The 19,629-nt window shown below is 41.6% G+C and overlaps 1 protein-coding gene across 1 annotated transcript in view; it reads right to left on the bottom strand.

Moving 5' to 3' along the window:
* The window catches only part of Prkch (protein kinase C eta), a 217,425-nt gene that overhangs the window by 129,814 nt on the left and 67,982 nt on the right, over window positions 1–19,629 (bottom strand). The window lies entirely within an intron of this gene.

The raw sequence follows: 19,629 nt of genomic DNA, 5'->3' as shown, positions 1-19,629 counted from the left end.
AGGATAGTGTCTGGGCCCCAAGTTTCAAGCACCAGTACCAGCACAAAGCAAGAGAGAGAGGGTGGGGGAAGAGAAATCAGTGCAAGAAGAATACTTCAACTTTGGATGGGTATCTGTGGAAACACCACTAGGTCTAGCAGCGCTGAAGCAGCACCAAAGGATAGCTGGCATGCAGATGCACAGGAAGACCAGAAAGCCAAGGAGCTCTGGATATCACTGACTTGACTTCACAGTTGGTGCCCCCAACAGTCTTGGCTAGAGAGGAGTGTATGGATCAGAAGGAACTGAGAAGTAAGTAGTAGGGGCCACACAGTTTTGGTGCGAGTAATAGAAGCATTGGCTCACTCCATGTTTGAGATCCAAACTAGGACATTTTATAAAGAGCACCCCTCATTTCCAAAATTTACCTCTGCACAGCTCTGCCTGGCATGCTTTATGACACTCAGGAACACAGCAGTTCTCTGGGTTTGGGATTCGCTGGATATATTTGCCAGTGTATCAAGTGCAACATGATCAAAACAGTAAGAGAGCTGGCCCTGATCTAAATTTATCTCTAGCTCCATAACTAGAAGAAAGGTCAATCACATGGTGTACAGGTAACACGTCTTCGAAATAGGCAAGGCAAACTCTGGGTCAAAGGGGGAAAAAAGCATCCAAGAATACAATGGGGCCTACAGGAGTAACTCAGACATAATAATCCCCTCACCACACTCCGCAGGCCAGAAATCCAGTATCTAATGCTAGATTCCACTCATCTTCACAAAACCCCTACATGAAAAGAGCCTTAGGCATTCTTTGATGAAGACTGTCAGTTTGCTCAAAAGCAGCTGAAGCTCTATCAGCCTGTAGAACTTATAATACTTTGCATCCTGGCAGCATACACACAGCAGATGAAAAAGATTAACTCAAATTCACTCAAAAGTTAATCAGCTATGTCTCAGTGCATGTATCCTTTCATATATAATACAATTTTAATTATGCCTCCAAAATGCACAAGATGTATGTTAATGAATCACCCAGTACTGGATTTTTAAATTGATTTTCACTTGGATCCAGCCCCCTGTTTAACTTAAGAAGGGCCTGGGTAGTGGTAAAGCCCTAAACAAAACAAGCCGGCAAGCAAACAAAATCAGCTTGTAGACTCAAGCAGGAGATGCTACCTGGTAATTCAAGGACAACCAAGCCTGTAAAGTTAAACCCACACAAGTGAGTACATACTTTAACTTAGAAATGAGGACTAATTTAATAATTTAATAAACTCCATTTTCTTGTGAATAAATAACAAAGAAGATGGCCACTCTCAGTTCTTGGGCAGTTCTTGGGCAGGTCACACATTATGACTAAATCTTTCTCTTCAGTGTAGGGAAAAAAGGTAAAGGCAAATACCAGTACTGCTATCTGATGACAGCAAAGTAATGTTGGCCCAGTACTAAATACTTAGTCCTTGAGAGATTGATATTGATAGAAGCAGCATAGGTAATCTATACTTTTTTGTATTATTATTCTCTTGAAAATGATTAAAAGGTTTTAATATCTCAATTTTAAGTACAATGCATGTTGGTCAGTGTCAGCCTTTCCATCATTCTCCCCTCATTTGCTTTCTTTTCTTTTTATTCTCCCCTCTCTCTCAATCCCATCCATACCAACAAGTTACCTATGCAGTTCCATGTTCACATACGTCCAGTGATATTATGACTGTATTCTCCTTCCTTTTCTTTCTCTCTCTACTCATTTGTTTGCTTCCTGTCCCCTTAACCTTCCCCAGAACTTAGAAATACGTTGTCAACATAAACCTAGTCATCTTATCAGAGCTATGGGAAGAAGGTCCACAGTGACTTCTTCAGGCCAAACCAACAAAAAAGAAGCATCAGGGCCTGGAGTTTGGCCTAGTGGTTAAAGTGCTTGCCTAGCATGCACGAAGACCCAGGTTCGATTCCTCAGTACCACATACATAGAAAAAAGCCGGAAGTGGTGCTGAGGCTCAAGTGGTAGAGCTCTAGTCTTGAGAAAGTCCAAGGACAGTGCTCAGGCCCTGAGCTCAAGCCCAGGACTGGAAAAAAAAAAAAGAAGCATCATCATAGGGCTGGTTTTCTGACACCCAAAGAGCCATTCTCTGGGGCTACAGTTCTCTGCTCTAACACTTATGCTACTATCTCACCAACATAAACTGCCCAAGGCAAGGGGCGTCCCTACACAAACAGTATGGTTTCCATCATCACCACCACCACCAGCACCCATGGCACCAGCAGGCCTCAGGAAGTAGCATCAACAGCATGAAATCATCCAGGCATTAGCTGGATCTCTGAGGAAGATCTTGGGCAAAGATGTAGCATTGCAGCTGGTAGGGGCTGATTGAGAAATAGAAGCACCGTAAGTAGAAAACTGCCAAAGCAGAGCATGGTCTTCTCACTGAAGTGTCTATCCTTCCTGAACCTTCTCCACCCACTGTGACATATATCCTGTCACATTCAGTTGCTGCCTAGAATTTGAAACAATAGCTGAGACACAGGGCTTATGTAATCACATTATTTTCCAGTGCCTTTGAGATGATTCATCACTAAGTACCTAGAAATAAATGGGGTATGGATTTCCTTAACAGTGGGTGGGTACATAAGCTACATGAGGCCCTAATACACCCTGTGGCTGTGTGCTTCTGTGCATAGTCTCATGTAACCTTCATTGCAAAGCTGGGGTTGACACTGGGAGCCCCGTGTTTTATACAGAAACCCATGCTGTTACTCAGCTAGTGATGACAGATGGCAGAACCCATCCATCTAATTGAAAGCTGATCCCCTAACCCCACCCACATAGCCACAGCAGCAAGAGACCCCCAAGAGCCAGTACCAGGATCCTATTAACAACAGTTAATACTGACAGCAGAAATGAAGCTGTCGGTTGAAAATCTGGCTTATTTTCTGGAGTAAAACAAAGAAATGAAGACATTTTTCTCTCAACTCTTTCCTTCCAAAGTGCCAAGAACAGTGAGACTGTGCTACCTGGAAAGAGGGCGCTGCTGAGTAAGATGGGATGCTGGGTAGTGCAGGGAAGGAATTTTCATGAGATTCAAGGTGAGAACATGTTTTCAGTTTGGGTTCTGGCAAGGAAGGGATCTTCATCACTGAATACTTAAAAGTCCCACTGTAGGAAATGCACAGCACCCAGTAAATACATGGAACCAATACTCAGATACAAGAATGGCAAACAGAAGCTGGAGATGGACACATGCATGTATGGAATCAGAGGGGAAATCAAAGGAAGGGGCTCAAGCCTATAATCCTAACTACTCAGGAGGCTGAGATCTGAGGATTATGGTTCAAAGCCAGCCCAGGAAGGAAATTTCTGTGAGACTTATCTCCAATTAATCACCAAAAAGTTGGGTGTGAAGTTGTTGCTCAAGTGTTAAGAGCACCAGCCTTGAGCAATAAAGCTAAGGGACACAGCTCAAGCACTGAATTCAAACTCTAGTACCCACATGTGTGTGTACACACACACATGTGTGTACACACACACACACACACACACACACACACACACACACACACGAGGATTCTGGGGATGTGCCTCCCTGGAGAACATGGTTCTGTCTGAAGAGTTCAAGTTGGGGAACTTTGAAAGCATTGTGCTACAGTGTAGGAAAAACAGGTCTGCAAGTTGACTTTGTAATCTCTGATAGACACAGGGCCACACTGGTGACTTGTAAATTATTCCCTTCTCTGACTAAAACCACCCTGCCTCTTGCCTACTATGAAAATGGCTGCTATTCTGAGTACCAGACATAGCCCATAATACCACTGACAGTAAAAATCAACTCCAGATCCAAAATTGAAATCTTGTAGTTGATGCTGCAGGTCATGAAACAGACTAATAAATGCTCCAGTCACAGCAATGCCTGGACAAAGCAAATCCCAGGCACTGGGTCCCATCCATCAATGGAGAAGGAGACATCTTCACAGATGTAGTCATGCATGCATGCCTGCCTGCCAATGGAATCACCAATGATATCTCCCCCCCAAAAATTGTGAAAATAACTTGCCTTGGAACAGTATGGAGAAACTCCTCATGAAATGCAAGCTGCTCTCATGCTTTCAAATCAGTCAAAGAAGCATAACTGAATTATCACTCTTACTTCTAAGAATCAGAACCAAAGTGCCACTGTAACATAAACATGGATAAATATGGGATAAAAGAAACTGACTTTCATTATGTCTGTTTTTTGTTTTGGTTTTTTTTTTTTTTTTTTTTTTTTTTCCAGTCCTGGGCTTGAGCTCAGAGCCTGAGCAATGTCCTTGGGTTTTCTCAAGGCTAGAGCCACTCAAGCCTCAACACCACTTCTGACTTTTTTTCTATTTAAATGGTATTGGGGAATTGAACCCAGGCCTTCGTGCATGCTAGGCAAGCACTCTACAAGTAGGCCAAACTCCTGGCCCCATTATGTCTGTTGTTTTTTAAAGACAGAGTACCAATCAAACCTTTCTACAGATGTATACTATTTAAAAATTAGGAGATCTCATTCTAATTGGAACCACTTCAGATTTTCTCTTCCTGGTCCCAGTTATCTCAAGGACCCAGCAAGTGCCTGTCACTTGTCTGTAGCCTGACAGGGGACAGGCAGAAGAGCTAGTATTCCTTCTGACTGGTTTTCAAGGCTGGTCTGTGTCCACATTAACAATGAATGTTTGCAGACATTAACAAAAGACCGTGAGGCTCTTATTTTCATTTTTTTGTTCCTCCGAATAATATTAAAATTGTAACCTGACTCTTGTCATAGCATTTTTAAAGGCTCTTAAAAGAATACATTGGTTTTTAGTCAACTGTTTCAGGACAAAACCAAATAATATGATCCTCTATTTTTCTTGTGTTCTTTTTCTATTAGTATACCTACTAATCACCAAACTTGACCTTAATCAAATCAGAGATGTTTAGGATACAACCAGGATGTCCCAATTTGGCTAAACACTAGAATCAGCCAGGATGGGTGTCAGGAATCTACTGGCTTGGCCTCTTCCAGATTCTGGTTCGATTTTGGGCCTGAGAATATAATTTTCAAATATCTCTCAGGCACCTCAGCTACTCCAGAACTGAGCTACTTCTTGCTATTTCATCTGTTTACAAAGCTTCTGTTCTGAGTACTCAGTATGACAAATCTAAGGACTCAGATAATGGAAGCATGTGCATTTACACAACTCCTGAAGTTTCACTGGAAGTTAGGAAGAATTCAACTCTGCCTGGCAGGAGAGGCAAAGACAGGGTGATTGCAGTTGAAGGCTGGCCTGCCAAGACAGTTAGCAAGACTGTAAACAGGGCCATCTACACATGAGGTCGAAGATAACGGTGTGAAGCTTGCTTAGGCAAAGTCATGAGCCTCAATATGAAAAACTAAAAGCGGAAGAGCTAGTGGCCTGGCTCTAGAATGCCATCAAATGTTAGGCCCTCAATATCACCCCCCTCAAAAAAATTCATCTTCCAAAAACCAAGTCTGGGGTTGGGGATTTAGCTCAGTGGAAGAGCCCTTGCCTGGCAAGTACAAGGCCCTGAGTTCGGTCCTCAGCTCTGGAAAAAAAAAAAAGTGTAACAAAAACCAAGTCTACTCACAATGAGCTTCAGTGTATTTATCACTCCAGATTTTCAGTAGAAAAATGCATCGTGATGTCTATTACAACAGCCACAAAGAGTAAATTGTACTGTTTGCAGGAAAATGGGTGGAACTAGAGATCTTGTTAAGCAAAAGAAACCAGACAGGGAAAGACAAATATCACATGTTCTCTCTGACATTAAATGAATGACAGGAATGCAAAACAGGCTCTGTTGAGGGCAATTATCAGTAGGAGGAGGGAGGTGAAAGGAGAAGGTATAGAGGGGTGATTGCATTGGATATATACTATAAACAGGTATGAAAATAGACCAATAAAGACTGCTAAAATTGGTTTAACAAGAGAAGAGGGGAACAAGGGAAGGTGATAGGGTGAATTAGAACAGACTACCTCATATGCATATATAGAAACATCGAAATGAAACCTCTGAGCAATATCTGTATACACACATACACATAACACACACATATCCCAAATGATGGTTCACATAAATTCAAGAACAAAGACTCCAGTCTAACCTTTCTGACTCTTGTTTTACAAGGGCAAACTACACCAATAAGAGAAGTTTATCTCTCTCTGTCTCTGTCTCTGTCTCTCCCTCTCTCGTGCACGCTCTCACATTCTTGCTCTCTTGCTCTCTCTCTCTCATTCTGCCAGTACAGGGCCTGGGCTTTTTCCCTTAAGACTGCATTCTACCACTTGAACCACAAATTCACTTCTAGCTTTTTGATAGTTAATTGGAAATAAGACTCTCAGAGACTTTCTTGCCCACAAATCATGGGCAGGTCATGGGCAAGAGCCATCATCCTCAGATATCAGCCTCTTGAGTAGCTAGGATTATAGGTGTGAGTCGCTAGTGTCCAGGTAAGAGTAGTTTTAAGTACACAGTTTAATAATAATTTTTAACCAGAATTAAATTACAGCTAATTAGACTTAGCAGTGCAGGAACTTGCTACTTACCTGCAGACAGTCAAGCTGAACTTTGAGTGCTCATTAAGCTATGTAATAGAACAATAAGACACTATGAAGGAATTCATACAACTTTGGAAAGCCTTCATGATGAACTTGGAATTGTTTTTGTGTTTGCAATGTACATTAAGTCATTGTAAATGGCTGGAATATTATTTTTGCTCTTTGGGTCAGGTACCAAAGACTTTCAAAAAGACACAATCAATCAAGTGCCAAGCAGCACCAAACAGAAGTGAACTTTGCTTAAATGACACAGATACATTCTCAGAAGCAGAAATGACATTAACTTGAGCTGGTGCCAATAACCATGACCAGCAACTCCTCTCCCTTCAGCTACACTGCTCAGTCACATTCCCCTCCCTAAGGTAGTTCTAACTCAGAACCATGCTCTTTCTTCTCACCTTTCTACTCTGTTCTCTGGCTCTGCACACCGCCTTGAGGCCTACTTCCTCCCTCTTCCTTCAGACAAGGCTCAAATGGTACCTCCTCAAAGAAGCCCTCCCCAACCAACAGCACACATACACAACCCCCCTTCCATTCCCACACTTGGCCTGACTTTTGCCATACTATTAACCTCCCAACAGTTTATGGCTAATGGCTATGTCTTTACACACACAACAAATTTCTCAGTTCTGTAAGAATAAACCAGTGTCATAGTGCATACACATGAGTGAATACATAGATCCACTGCATAATTGTATACATAAATACATGTGGATGGATGGATGAAAAAACCATTCTCCTGATCTACCAGATTAAAGTAATTAATAATCATGTAGAAGAACTGCTTAGTTTAGCCTATTTTATAACCATGTATCAACTCATAAGGTAACAGATGTTTCTCTCCTAAGTAAAGTGAGAATTAAATACCTAGGTATTGCCTCATGCACACCAAGAATGTGTCTGCAACCCTAGGCCACTGTTCTCAGCGTGCTTCCTCTTTTCAGCTTCAGGCAGGGAACCCAGAATAGAAATCGCAAACAGCAGGAGAAGGTAAGGAAAAGAAGGGAACAAGCACATCTATTCACCTCCTACCTACCACTGACATAGGGTACGTTTCAGGGAGAACTTAGGAAAGAGAACATCAGTACAAGTGGACTGCAAAATGGACCCTCAGCTGTCCTTGTTCATTTGAAGAGAAAAAGTAAGAGCGAAGGACCTGCCGGAAATAACATTAAAGGAAAATTAAAAGAAATGCTGGAGCAATTAATTTTTCTATCAAAAAATTAAATCATTTCTGTTTCATTCAAATTTCCTTTCAGTTGAGAGAATACCTTATCAGTACAATTTCAATAGTAATATAGAAAGAATGAGGTTGGTGGGGGGAACCTTAAAAAATATTGTTAAGACTTTGTGTTTTCCAAAAACTGATTTCAAAGGAGGATGCTAGTTAATAAGTGGGTGTCCTGTGCGGTAGGTCTTCTGATCTTTGAGTTTTGGAGGTTCAGCTTTTAGTATGTACAGCTGTTGCTGTACATGTAAAGGCTTGGTTTTCCCCAAGCTAAATGAGATTTAGCTTGTAGGTATCTCTAGCAGACAACTTAGAGACTATTAGAGGCTTCAGGGTTGTTATGGTGTCACTTCCAAACCTTATCTTGATGGAATGAGTTTATAACTACAACTAGCTGGGGAAAAAAAATACAATGTCACAGCCAAAAATATTCAAGGGGTCAGGAGTTTAGCCTAGTGGTAGAGTGCTTGCCTAGCATGCTCAAAGACCCAGGTTCAATTCCTTGGTACCACATACATAGAAAAAGGTGGAAGTGCTGCTGTAGCTCAAGTGGTAGAGTTCTAGCCCTGAGAAAGCCCAAGGACAGAGCTCAGGCTCTGACTTCAAGCCCCAAAACTGGCAAAAATAATAAAAATAAAATAAAATAAAAATATTCAAATAAGCCAGGCATGGTAGCTCACACCTTTAACTCTAGCTACTCAGGAGGATGAGATCTGAGGATCCCAGTTTGAAGCCAGCCTGGACAGTAAAGTCCAAGAGACTTTTATCTCCAATTAACCACTAGAAAACGGGAAGTGGGGCTGTGGCTCAAGGGTAGGGGCGGTAGCCTTAAGCTGAAGAGCTCAGGGACAACACCCAGGCCCAGAGTTCAAGCCCTATGATGCACAAAAATAAATTAAAATAAAATCACAGTTTTGAAAAATGACTTAATTATTTCTGCTATCCACATCACCTAAATGTTATCAATACAACCAATATCAATTGTACAAATATTTATTAGTTCTTTTCCCATTATGCTGACTAAATGGCAGGAGCTTTGAAGAAAGGGAGGAAAAATTAACGAAGAAATTACCAAAGACCTAGTGATAGTCTTTTAAAAACCACTGAGGATGAACAGAGTTGGTGGCTCATGTCTGTAATCCTAGCTGCTCAGGAGGCTGAGAGCTGAAGGTGGAGGACAGAAGCCAGCCTGAGTAGATACATCCAATTTAACCAGCAACAAACTAGATGCAAAGGTGTACTTCAAGTGCTACAGTGTTGAACTTTGAGTAGAAAAGGCCAAGCAAAAGTGAAATGGATTCAGTACTGGAAACAAAAACTATAATGATTACTGTGCATTTTCAGGTCAGATTCCTGTTAGGGGTCTGAAGTTTTACCTGCTATTCTTTTGCATCACTGAGGAAAATGTCCATATAGTTAAGGCCAAAAGCATCAAAGTATTTATCACAAGGAAAATGTATTTGAACTGGAGAGCTGCCATAAAATGTCTTTTGGGCTACTCTCAGCAGTTGCAAGCTCACAAGTGGAAAACCAGCTTAAAAAATTCTCAGCCAACAGCTTTTCCATGTTTATCCATAGTGAAGTACAAGAGGTAGGTCAAGTTAAGGCAATCCTGAATGCCTAACAGAGCTAGAGTACCATCTTAAGCTCAAGTCATTTATTTTTACTTTCTTCTTAGTTCCCTATAGCTTCAGATTTACATCAAGAGAGCCCTCCGACAGCAGTAAAACCTGTACAACTCAAACTGGATCTGCCCAGAGCTCCTGTACAAAGCATGTCTGAAAAGACTACATCTTTTCCAGGTCAATATCAATGTCAGGCTTAAGGAAAAAGAACAAAAGGGAATTCTTGCAAAAAGACATCAATCCAAAAGAAATTAAGAGTCAAACTAATGTGCCAGTGTCTCACATCTGTAATCCTAGCTACTTACAAGGCCAAGATCTGATGATTATGGCTCAAAGTCAGTCCAGAAAGACATATCCATGGGATCCATGAGGCTCTTATCTCCACTTAATCAGTAAAAAGCCAGAAATGGAGCTGTGGCTCAAGTGTAGAGTGCTAGCTTTATGGTGGGGAAGGTAGGATTAAACCACCATGGAGGACAGCTTTCTTCCAAAGTGAAATAAAGAGAAAACACTTACAGTGCCTGCTTCTGGGGGAGGGGAGTTGATATGTACCCCCAAATTCATGCATTAGAAACACGGCCCAGTACAGCGGTGTTGGAAGAGCTCTTAACTTATAAGGAGACTGTTACATCACAGCAGTGGCTTGTTATTAAGTTCAGCCCCCTTTCACCATCTCTCTCCCGTCCAGGTTAGAATGCAGAATGGAGGTCCCCAACACATATAACCAATCACTTGATCTTAGCATTCCCAGGCCCCCAGAACGAGAAGCCAAACACATTTGTGCTCATGAGCAACTGCCTGATCGTATTCTGCTAAAGCAGCAAAAAAATAAAAATAAAATGGCCTCAAAGACTTCTCTAGAGTATGGCTGGCTTGGGAAGAGCTTGGACCTCACACGCCAATCTGAGCTTGTTTCTGGGCACAGGCACTTGCTCTTCAGAGGACCACAGCAAATCCTTGTCTTTGGGCCTGACTCAGCAGTTGCGTACTGGGAACCACAACAGCCTCAGGAGTTTGTTATGGGAATAATATGAAAATAATATCTGGCATTACTGGCATGCAAAGAGGCACACAATTACTAGGCCATTGCTTTGAGAAAGAAAATAAAACAAGGACCGCTATTGCTACTGGCTAAGCAGAGTCTGGTCCTCAAAAGGCATTCAGCAATGCAGTGACATTAGAGGAAAGAAGAATAGAGGAGGACAAGGGGAAATAAGTCTCCATTCTCTAAAAATAATTTCTTTCCACTTCATTTGCTGTCACTCCTGTTTCTTTTTTGGTTTGGTGTGTTGCTGTTGTTGTTGCTGTTAGGCTTGATACTCAGGGCCTGGATGCTGTTCCTGAGCTAGCTCAAGGCTAGCTTTCTACCACTCGAGACACAATGCCACTTTTGGCTTTTCTCATGAGGACTTTTTCTGCCCAGTTTGGCTTTTAACCACGATCCTCAGATCTCAGCCTCTGAAGTAGCTAGGATTACAGGCGTGAGCCCCTGCACCCCACTTAGTTTCTATTTCATCTTGCTTCAACCTGCTGGTCAGGTTCAACGGCAGGCAGAGGGCAGTGCTAGGATCTGTAAAAAATCACAGTGGCCACTCACTGTTCAGGATAATTTATCAAAGAAACAAATTTGATGCTGCAATTATTTCAAAACAAGCCAACAACTTGTCACAGGGCTTGAAACAGGAATGAAGAGAATTGTAAATGAACGAGCAGCCAAGGCAGCTATGCTCCCTTTAAAATAATGGACATTAAATATCTTCGATACATCGTTGCAGCTTTTAATTAATAATGTATACTTCATCTGTCTTCTTGGCCCTCATGGCTCTAATGATTTAGCAGAGAATATCATTGTTGAAAACAGTTTGACAACAGGAAATGTAAGCTGCTGACAAGACACAGATACAGAATCTGATTCTATACCACAAGGTACTCTCTACTAGCCAGAATAAATAGCTGCTGAAGCTCAGATACCTTTTAATGTCATTCTCCAGAGAAATATACATCAGTTTCAAATAAAGGATTAATAATTCCAGCTACTCAGGAGGTGGAGATTTAAAGATCACAGTTCAAAGGTAGCCAGGATAGGAAAGTGAGACTTTTTTTTTTTGCCAGTTCTAGGGCTTGAACTCAGGACCTGAGCACTGTTCTTGGGCTTTCTCCAAGTTATTGCTTTACCACTTGAGCCACAGCACCACTTCAGGTGTTTTCTATGCATGTGGTACCAAGAAATTAAACCAAGGAATCTTCGCGCACGCTAGGTGGGCACTCTATCACTAGGCCAAATTCCTAGACCAAAAATGAGACTTTTATCTCCAACAAACCACCAAAAAATCTGGAAGTGGAGGTGTGGTTCAAATGGTAGAGCATCAGCCTTGCTCAAAAAATACTAAGGGACAGTGGCCAAGTCCTGAGCTCAATCAGCATCAGCATTAAATAAAAAACAAAAGTCCAAAAGAGGGCCGGGAGTTTGGCCTAGTGGTAGAGTGCTTGCCTAGCATGCACGAAGACCCGGGTTCCATTCCTCGGTACCACATACATAGCAAAAAGCCAGAAGTGGTGCTGAGGCTCAAGTGGTAGAGCTCTAGCCTTGAGAAAACCCAAGGACAGTGCTCAGGCCCTGAGCTCAAGCCCAGGACTGGCAAAAAAAAAAAAAAAGTCCAAAAGAAGGGTGATTTGAGATTTTAGCAAAAGCAAAAGACTTCTTTCTTGATAAGCCTTAAATCCACAAAGAACCAGTGCCTTGTGAGTTTTGCTTTTGATTGAGAGAGCACAAAGGAAGGAGTGAATTGTCCAAAAAGAAATGTACTCGGCCGGGAGTGTGGCCTAGTGGTTAAAGTTCTTGCCTGGCATGCACAAAGACCCGGGTTCGATTCCTCGGTACCACATACATAGCAAAAAGCCGGAAGTGGTGCTGAGGCTCAAGTGGTAGAGCTCTAGCCTTGAGAAAGTCCAAGGACAGGACTCAGGCCCTAAGCTCAAGCCCAGGACTGGCAAAAAAAAAGAAAAAAAAAAAAGAAAAAAAGAAATGTACTCACAGTCTGATGCTAGTAGCCTTTGCCTATAATCCTAGCTACCCTGGAGGCTGACATCTGAGGATCACAGTTTGAAGACAGCCTGGGCAGCAAGAGTCTGTGTGACTCTTATCTCAAACAAAATACTCAAGAATCCAGAAGTAGGGCTGGCAGTTTGGCCTAGTGGTAGAGTGCTTGCCTAGGGTGCGTTAAGAGCCGGGTTCGATTCCTCAGTACCACATACATAAAAAAAAGCCAGAAGTGGTGCTGAGGCTCAAGTGGTAGAGCTCTAGCCTTGAGAAAGTCTAAGAACAATGTTCAGGCCCTGAGCTCAAGCCCAGGACTGGCCAAAAATAGTCCAGAAGTAGAGCTCAAGTGGTAGAATATTAACCTTAAACAAAATAACTCAGGGACAGCATCTAGGTCCTGAGTTCAAGCTCTAGGTCTGACATAAAAATAAATGTATTTATTGCTTGACTTATGAAATGGTAATCCCTCTGTATATCACTTTTATAATAGTCATATAAGTATTTCAGAATAAAAAGAACTAGTTCCCCCAAATACAATACAGAATAGCTTCTCATTTGCTGTTCATTTAGGACCCTTGTCTTACTATCTGTATAAAGATACTTCTATTTATTGATTCTCTAGATTTACTTGATTGGCTTAGAAAACAATCTTCACATGAAGCTCTGCAACTGTATAACATTATGTAATTGTTAGTAGGAGAACATTACTTGTCATTTATTATGTGTGAGATCTTTGTGATGGAAAGACAGAATTATCTTACTCATCCCTTCCTACCTGCAGTTTTTGACTCATAGCTTAGTATTTATTTAGCATTAAAAAAAACTTTCTGAACTACTTTAGACTTTTAAAACTTTGTCCTTACCTTTTCATGACACATAAAAATTGAAGATCCAGGGTAAAACTGCAATCCCACTGTTCCTACCCCCCAACATGTATTTAAAATTACAGCATCATTTTGTGTGTGGGTGTGGGTGTGGGTGTGTGTATATGTGTGTATTCACTTGTGTGTGTGTGTGTGTGTGTGTGTGTGTGTGTGTGTGTTCCAGTTCAGTCTTTTACATCATGACTTGTTTACTACCACTTGAGCCACACCTACAGTCAGGTCTTTTTATGGCTAGCTGGAGATGGAGTCTCACAGATGTGCTGGCTTTGAACCTTGATCTTCAGATCTCAGCCCCCTAAGTAGCTAGGGTTACAAGTGTGAGCCACCAGTTCCCTACTTACAGTGCCATTATTATGTATCTCAGATTCTGGTTCATGTTTAAGAAATAGGTACTTGCAAAATTAGTCATTCTTGTTGGGGGCCAAGTAACGCCATGTCTAATAACTTTCTGCTGAGACTTGTAGTAGGGATAAAACATGTGGACCTCTTTGTCCTGTCTACCTTGTATACTGATAGGCTCCCTCACCCAATATAAGGAGGAGGGATTTAGGGAATAAAGAGAGAGAGATCTTCCTGCCTTGATGAAGCTGCGTGGCGTGTCTGCTCCAGGGTAAGAAGGCTGGGTGCGGGAGGACACTGGGCCCCTTCCTCTCAAGGCTTGGCCTGGTCAGGGTGTGTCTTTCCCCATCCCCCTACTATTAGAGGGGGACCGGGGACAAAGGACCCTGACAATTATATTTGAAAAAGTCTGTGAAACTTATTTACAATTAACCAACAAAAAGCTGGAAGTAAAGGTGTGACTCAAATGGTAGGGTGCTAGCTCTGAGCAAAAAAGCTCAGGGATAACACCCAGCCCCCGAGTTAAGCTCTAGGACTGGCACCAAAAAAAATTTCAATGCAAAATATGCAAAATAAGAATGAATAGTACAGTGAGTCCACATGTAACATGTAATTGCTACACAGCTTCAATAATCAAATCACAGATAGATTTCCTCTTTTGCCATCCTTGCTGTCTGCCTCTGGATAATTCTGAAGTTCAGATCTTGTATCATTTCATTATATTTCAGAATGTACTTCTCTTGTTTTAAGTAGCCATACCACTACAATCACATACTTAAGTAATATTAACCATTTCGTAAAACTCCCAGCTATCTAATCATTGCTTCTGCTTTTCAACCCCTGGGAATTATTGATATCAAACTGTGTTTGAACTGGAATAAATCATGCACCTCACATTTAAAATGTTAAAGTAATGGAGGCGCAGCTCAAGTGGTAGAGCACCTGCCTAGCAAGTGCAAGGTCTTGAGTTCAAATCCTCGTACAAAGAAGAAGAAAGAAGATGAAGATGGAGATGGAGGAAGTGATAGGAGAAAGAGGAGGTGGAAGAAGTGGCCAGGTTTAGTGACTCACATCTATAATCCCAGCTACTAAAGAAGCCTGAGATCTGAGGATCTCAGCCAAGGCATCAAAGTCCAGGAGGTTTCATCTTCAAAATAGTCAGTAGTGAGACAGTGTAGAGGCATGGCTCAAATGATAGAACTCTAGTAGAGTACATGTAAGGCCCTGAGTTCAAATCCAAGAACCAGATCAAACAAAAAGGAAAAAAGAAGAAATGAAAAATGGTTAAATTGTCTGTTTTTTAAAAAATTAATTTGTCTATCTTCTCTTAGTCAAAGATATCAAGTCCCTCTTCCTGTAAAATGTTCTCACCATCCTGATTTTGCTGATTACATCCCATGGTGTCATTTAAATTGCCCCTCTATCCCCTGCATGTCCTTTTAGCAAGTGACTTGGTATTCCAAGTACCAACACAATTCCCTTAAACTTTACTCTCCATACCTTAAAATCATATACTGTATTTTTCTATTTTTCCTTTCTTTCCTTCTCCCCGACTCCTCTTTTATGCCTGGCCTAAAACTTGAGCTCAGAGACTCAGCCCTGTCCCAGAGCCATTTTGTTTAAGGCTGTCACTCTACTACTTGAGCCACAGCTCCATTTTGGCTTCTTTGGTAGTTAGTTGGAGATAATGGTCTCACAGACTTTCCTGATGTGACTAGCTTCAAATCTCGATCCTCAGACCTCGGCCTCCTGAATAGCAAAAAATTATAGGTGTGAGCCACTAATACCTGGCTTTTTTTTTTTCATTTTATTTTTTATTATCGAGTTAATGTCTAGAGGGGTTACAGTTACATTCGCCAGATAGTAGGTGCATTACTTCTCAAACATTGATACCCCTTCTTATGTATTTTGTCCCCATTTCCCTTCCCCCCGCCCCTTTCCAATCATCTTGTTTTCCCCCTTCCCTTTCCAATTTCAAATAAACAAATACACATACAATATACTAAATAACAAAGTCAGAATCAGTAACAATATGAGATTAACCAAAGGGCAACAAAGGAGAAAAGAAATAACAGTACATTAAGAACAACAATCACTCAAGATAAAGCTCTATCCTAGAGAAACTTTCATTTAGTCTCATCCTATATGACCTTATGTACCTAGGTTTTGCACTATTGTAATCTACTGACAGGAGAGTCCTAGATGTGTACTAATTAATACAAATGAGGGAAACCACTGAGCCTCTGTTCCTTTGGGTCTGGCTTACTTCACTTAATATGATTTTTTCCAAGTCTTTCTTTTTCCTTACAAATGAGACAATGTCATTCTTTCTGATGGCAGCATAGAATTCCATTGCATCACATTATATTAAAAGCATTGCCAGTCCTGGGCCTTGAACTCAGGGGATACCTGGCTTTAAACTGCATTTCTTAGCAGTACAACCCAGTGACACGTTCCTGACCATTCTCAAGTGAAGGAATATAATATTTGAATTTTTCTCTATTGTTTCTCTTTCAATTACTGTAATTAGGCTTCATGCATTTCCATAAATTCCCTTTATTGTAATCTCCCCCCCCACTCTGTTCTTCTAAGTAAAAACTAATCCAACACAGTGACAATCAAAATGACAGGATCTACAGACTTCACTAAAAATCTAGGTGTTTCACTGCTGCCGTAAATCTCAGCTTGATTAGACTGCTGATCCTGTTGTTAGCTCCAGAAAGGCTAGTCAGAAGGAGTAAAAATCAACAATAAATAGCATCTTCAAAATTATGTGTGCATGTAGGGAATTCTGAACCTGATTGAGAGTGTTTTCTCAAGATACACAGTCTTTGGGGGCCTCAGCTCCAGACTTGAGCTCTGAATAAGATTTCCACAAAGTGACAATGGATTGTTGGTCCTCGTGTGTGTGTGTGTGTGTGTATGTGTGTGTGTGTGTGTGTGTGTGTGTGTGTGTGTGTTGGGGGTTCTGAAATACTGAACTCAGGGCCTCATGCTGGCAAGCCAAGTTCTCAACCCATGAGTCAACCCCCCCGCATCCTTTTTTTTTTTTTTTTCGGCAATCGTGCGGCTTGAACTCATGGCCTGGACACTGTTCTTGGGCTTTCTCAAGGCTAGATCTCTACCATTTGAGCCATAGCACCACTTCTGGCTTTTTCTGTGTATGTGGTACCCATGAACCCGGGGGTTCATGCATGCTAGGCAAGCACTAGGCCACACTCCCGGCCCCCTGTCCTTTTTAATTGTTAGTTTTATAGATAGGTTCTTCTACTTTTGCCTAAGATGGCTTTGGACCATAGCCCTGCTACCTCAGCCTCCCGAGTGACTGGCATTTGGATCTCCTACTTCAGTGAAGAATCTTCACTCTAGGTTTCTGAGTAGTTTTTTGGTTTCCTTACCTCAGCATTAAACATAAACCTGTCTCATCAAACTTTGAAGAAACTGCTGTTGCCAAAAAAAGCAATTCTTGCTTCCCAATGTCTTTATATTCTATTCACTCTTCAATCTTCATTATCCAAGTGTTTTGTGCCAATTTGGAAACTGTTATCATGAGCTGGGAAGCCATCCCTGGCACACAGTAAGCACACAAGCATTATTGCTTTGGTAATAAATACATTAGCAAAAAGTACTCAGTAAATAAATCTTCAATAGACTTGGAAATGGCTGGACCCAATATATACTATGTGCCAAAGACCTTGAATAGTGCATCTCACAAAGCAAGACTGCTGGTTAAGCCTGCTTCTCTAACTCTTCTCACTGGGCCCCTTTATCCATGTGCCTAGGCCCAAGCTCCAAACACATTCTTTCCACTTTCTCCTAGTCATCACACTTAGATTTCCTACAATGTTCCCCAAATCTACTTTTCCACAGCTATGGAAGTGATGATCTTCCACTCCTGCTTTTACCCTTTACACAATCTGAGCCTCAGCAGAGATCCTTTAGGACAGCTGATGGATGTAGATTTTCTATCACACATCTCTCAAAGCTACATACTCTTCTCTAGGCCCTCATAGAACAACCCAACCTGGGCCCTGGTCATATTTCTCTGTGATAAGCTCACCACCTCCTGATGGTTCTCCACACTCATACCTCCTCTCATGATTTCACACCCTCTCCCTACCCTTGAACCTACTGATACCACATCACATCTCCTTCCTATCTGGGTCAAATCCTTCCCAGGCACCCCATCACTTCTATTCACCTAGAACTAGTATGACCAGGAAATGTACTGTCCCACCTGGCACCCTCCTGAGAACAAGGGATGGCGCTGTGAATAGAGGTGCTGATAGAAATAAGGAACAGATTGTCCTGTGCAAACCCACATGTCTGAGTCCCTTCGTGCTGTTTCTATCATAGTCTTCCATCATGTGCAATACTGGTGTCATGTTATGGCTAGAAGTAATCTAAAGTGGCTGCCAAGAGCCAGGCTTAGTAAGGGGCATGTTCATGGAGCCAGGCTCCTACCACAGCCGTACAAGATATGCTGACAGTGGGCTTTACTGTCTGTGGGAGGTATGTAGGTATGTATGTGGAGGGGGGAGGGAATCTGTACTCTGAGGCAAAAGCTATGTGTAGGCTCAGGCTGAGTCCTAGTCTAAGATACAAATGGAAGAGAGACAGAGAAGATAGATACGGTCTCCTAATACATATCTTTCATATAGGCACTACTGCTCAAGTCTTAGTACTAAGGTACTTTTCATGAATAAAACAGTTCTGGCATCTCCTAAAATATGCATATACACCCCAGTAAGGGCAGAATTCAAAGATAGGAATTGTTATTACTGTAATATGAAGTAGTTCATGAATTCACTGTCTTCCTTATCAGCAACTATTACTAGACAAGGAGATCGGTGGGCATTTATACCTGAGTTAGAGAGCATGAAGGGCTAGCTAGTTAAAGGGAAGGTGGAATTACCAAGGATGAACTCAGCCTACTTCATGTGCAAGGTGAACTCTGAAAGAGATACAACTGGAGTGGCCTAGTAAGAATTCACTTCCCAGTGACATGGCAGGGTCTTCTTATCACTACAACTAAGAAGTAAAAACAATGTAAGCTGGACACTGGTAGCTCATGCCTATAATCCTAGCTACTCAGGAGGCTAAGACCTGAAGGTGACAGTTCAAAGCCAGTTCAAGCAGAAGAGTCTCATGGTCTTTTATGTCCAATTAACTAGCAAAAAGCTAAAGTGGAGGTATGGCTCAAGTGGTAGATACCAGCTGAGCAAAAAAGCCAAGTGAGAGCATGCAGCTCTTAGCGCAAGCCCCAGCATCAGCACAAAAAGATACGAGGAAAAAAGTGACAATATTCCAGTGTACTCCAATGTTAGCACAATTATAGAAGATGTAACTCATTAACATTTAGCGTAGAGAGGTGACTCTCACCAGCCCTGCAATCTGGCTTCCTTTCCCACTGCCATATTTCTTTCTCCTACAGCTGACCCACACTTCAGGGGCATTGGGAGAAAGTTCTCTTAATGATTTAATCTAATATTACATTAATTTTATTTGACTGAGCTAGGGCCAAATTATTTGCTAGATCCTCCCTTTCACCACAAATAAAATTTGGCTTGACTAAAAAGAATGGCATTGGCGTGTATATGGTGAGGGATAGAATTCAGTGGCCATGAATGAGGCAGAGATTTTCCTGAGGGAAAAGAATAAAATAGAAATTATGAAGAAGAGAAGATATGATCCTCAATTTTCTCTCATGGATATTTAGTGACAAACAACCAAAAACCTGAAATAGAACTTATTTGTCAAGATTCAAAAACATAATGAAACAAAACAAAACAGGCAGGTATAGGTGGCTCATGCCTGGAATCCTAGCTACTCAGGAGGCTGAGATCTGAGGATTGTGGTTCCAAGTAAGTTTAGGCAGAACAGTCCCTGTGAGACTCTAATCTCAAGAATACGACACCTTAAAAGAAAAGGCTATGGGATACCATTCACA

This window comes from Megascapheus bottae, chromosome 14 (genome assembly GCF_031878675.1).
Source record: "Megascapheus bottae isolate mThoBot1 chromosome 14, mThoBot2.hap1, whole genome shotgun sequence".
Classification (NCBI taxonomy): domain Eukaryota; kingdom Metazoa; phylum Chordata; class Mammalia; order Rodentia; family Geomyidae; genus Megascapheus; species Megascapheus bottae.
The sequence above is the reverse complement of the archived record's forward strand: the minus strand, read 5'-3'. Positions and strand labels throughout refer to the sequence as shown.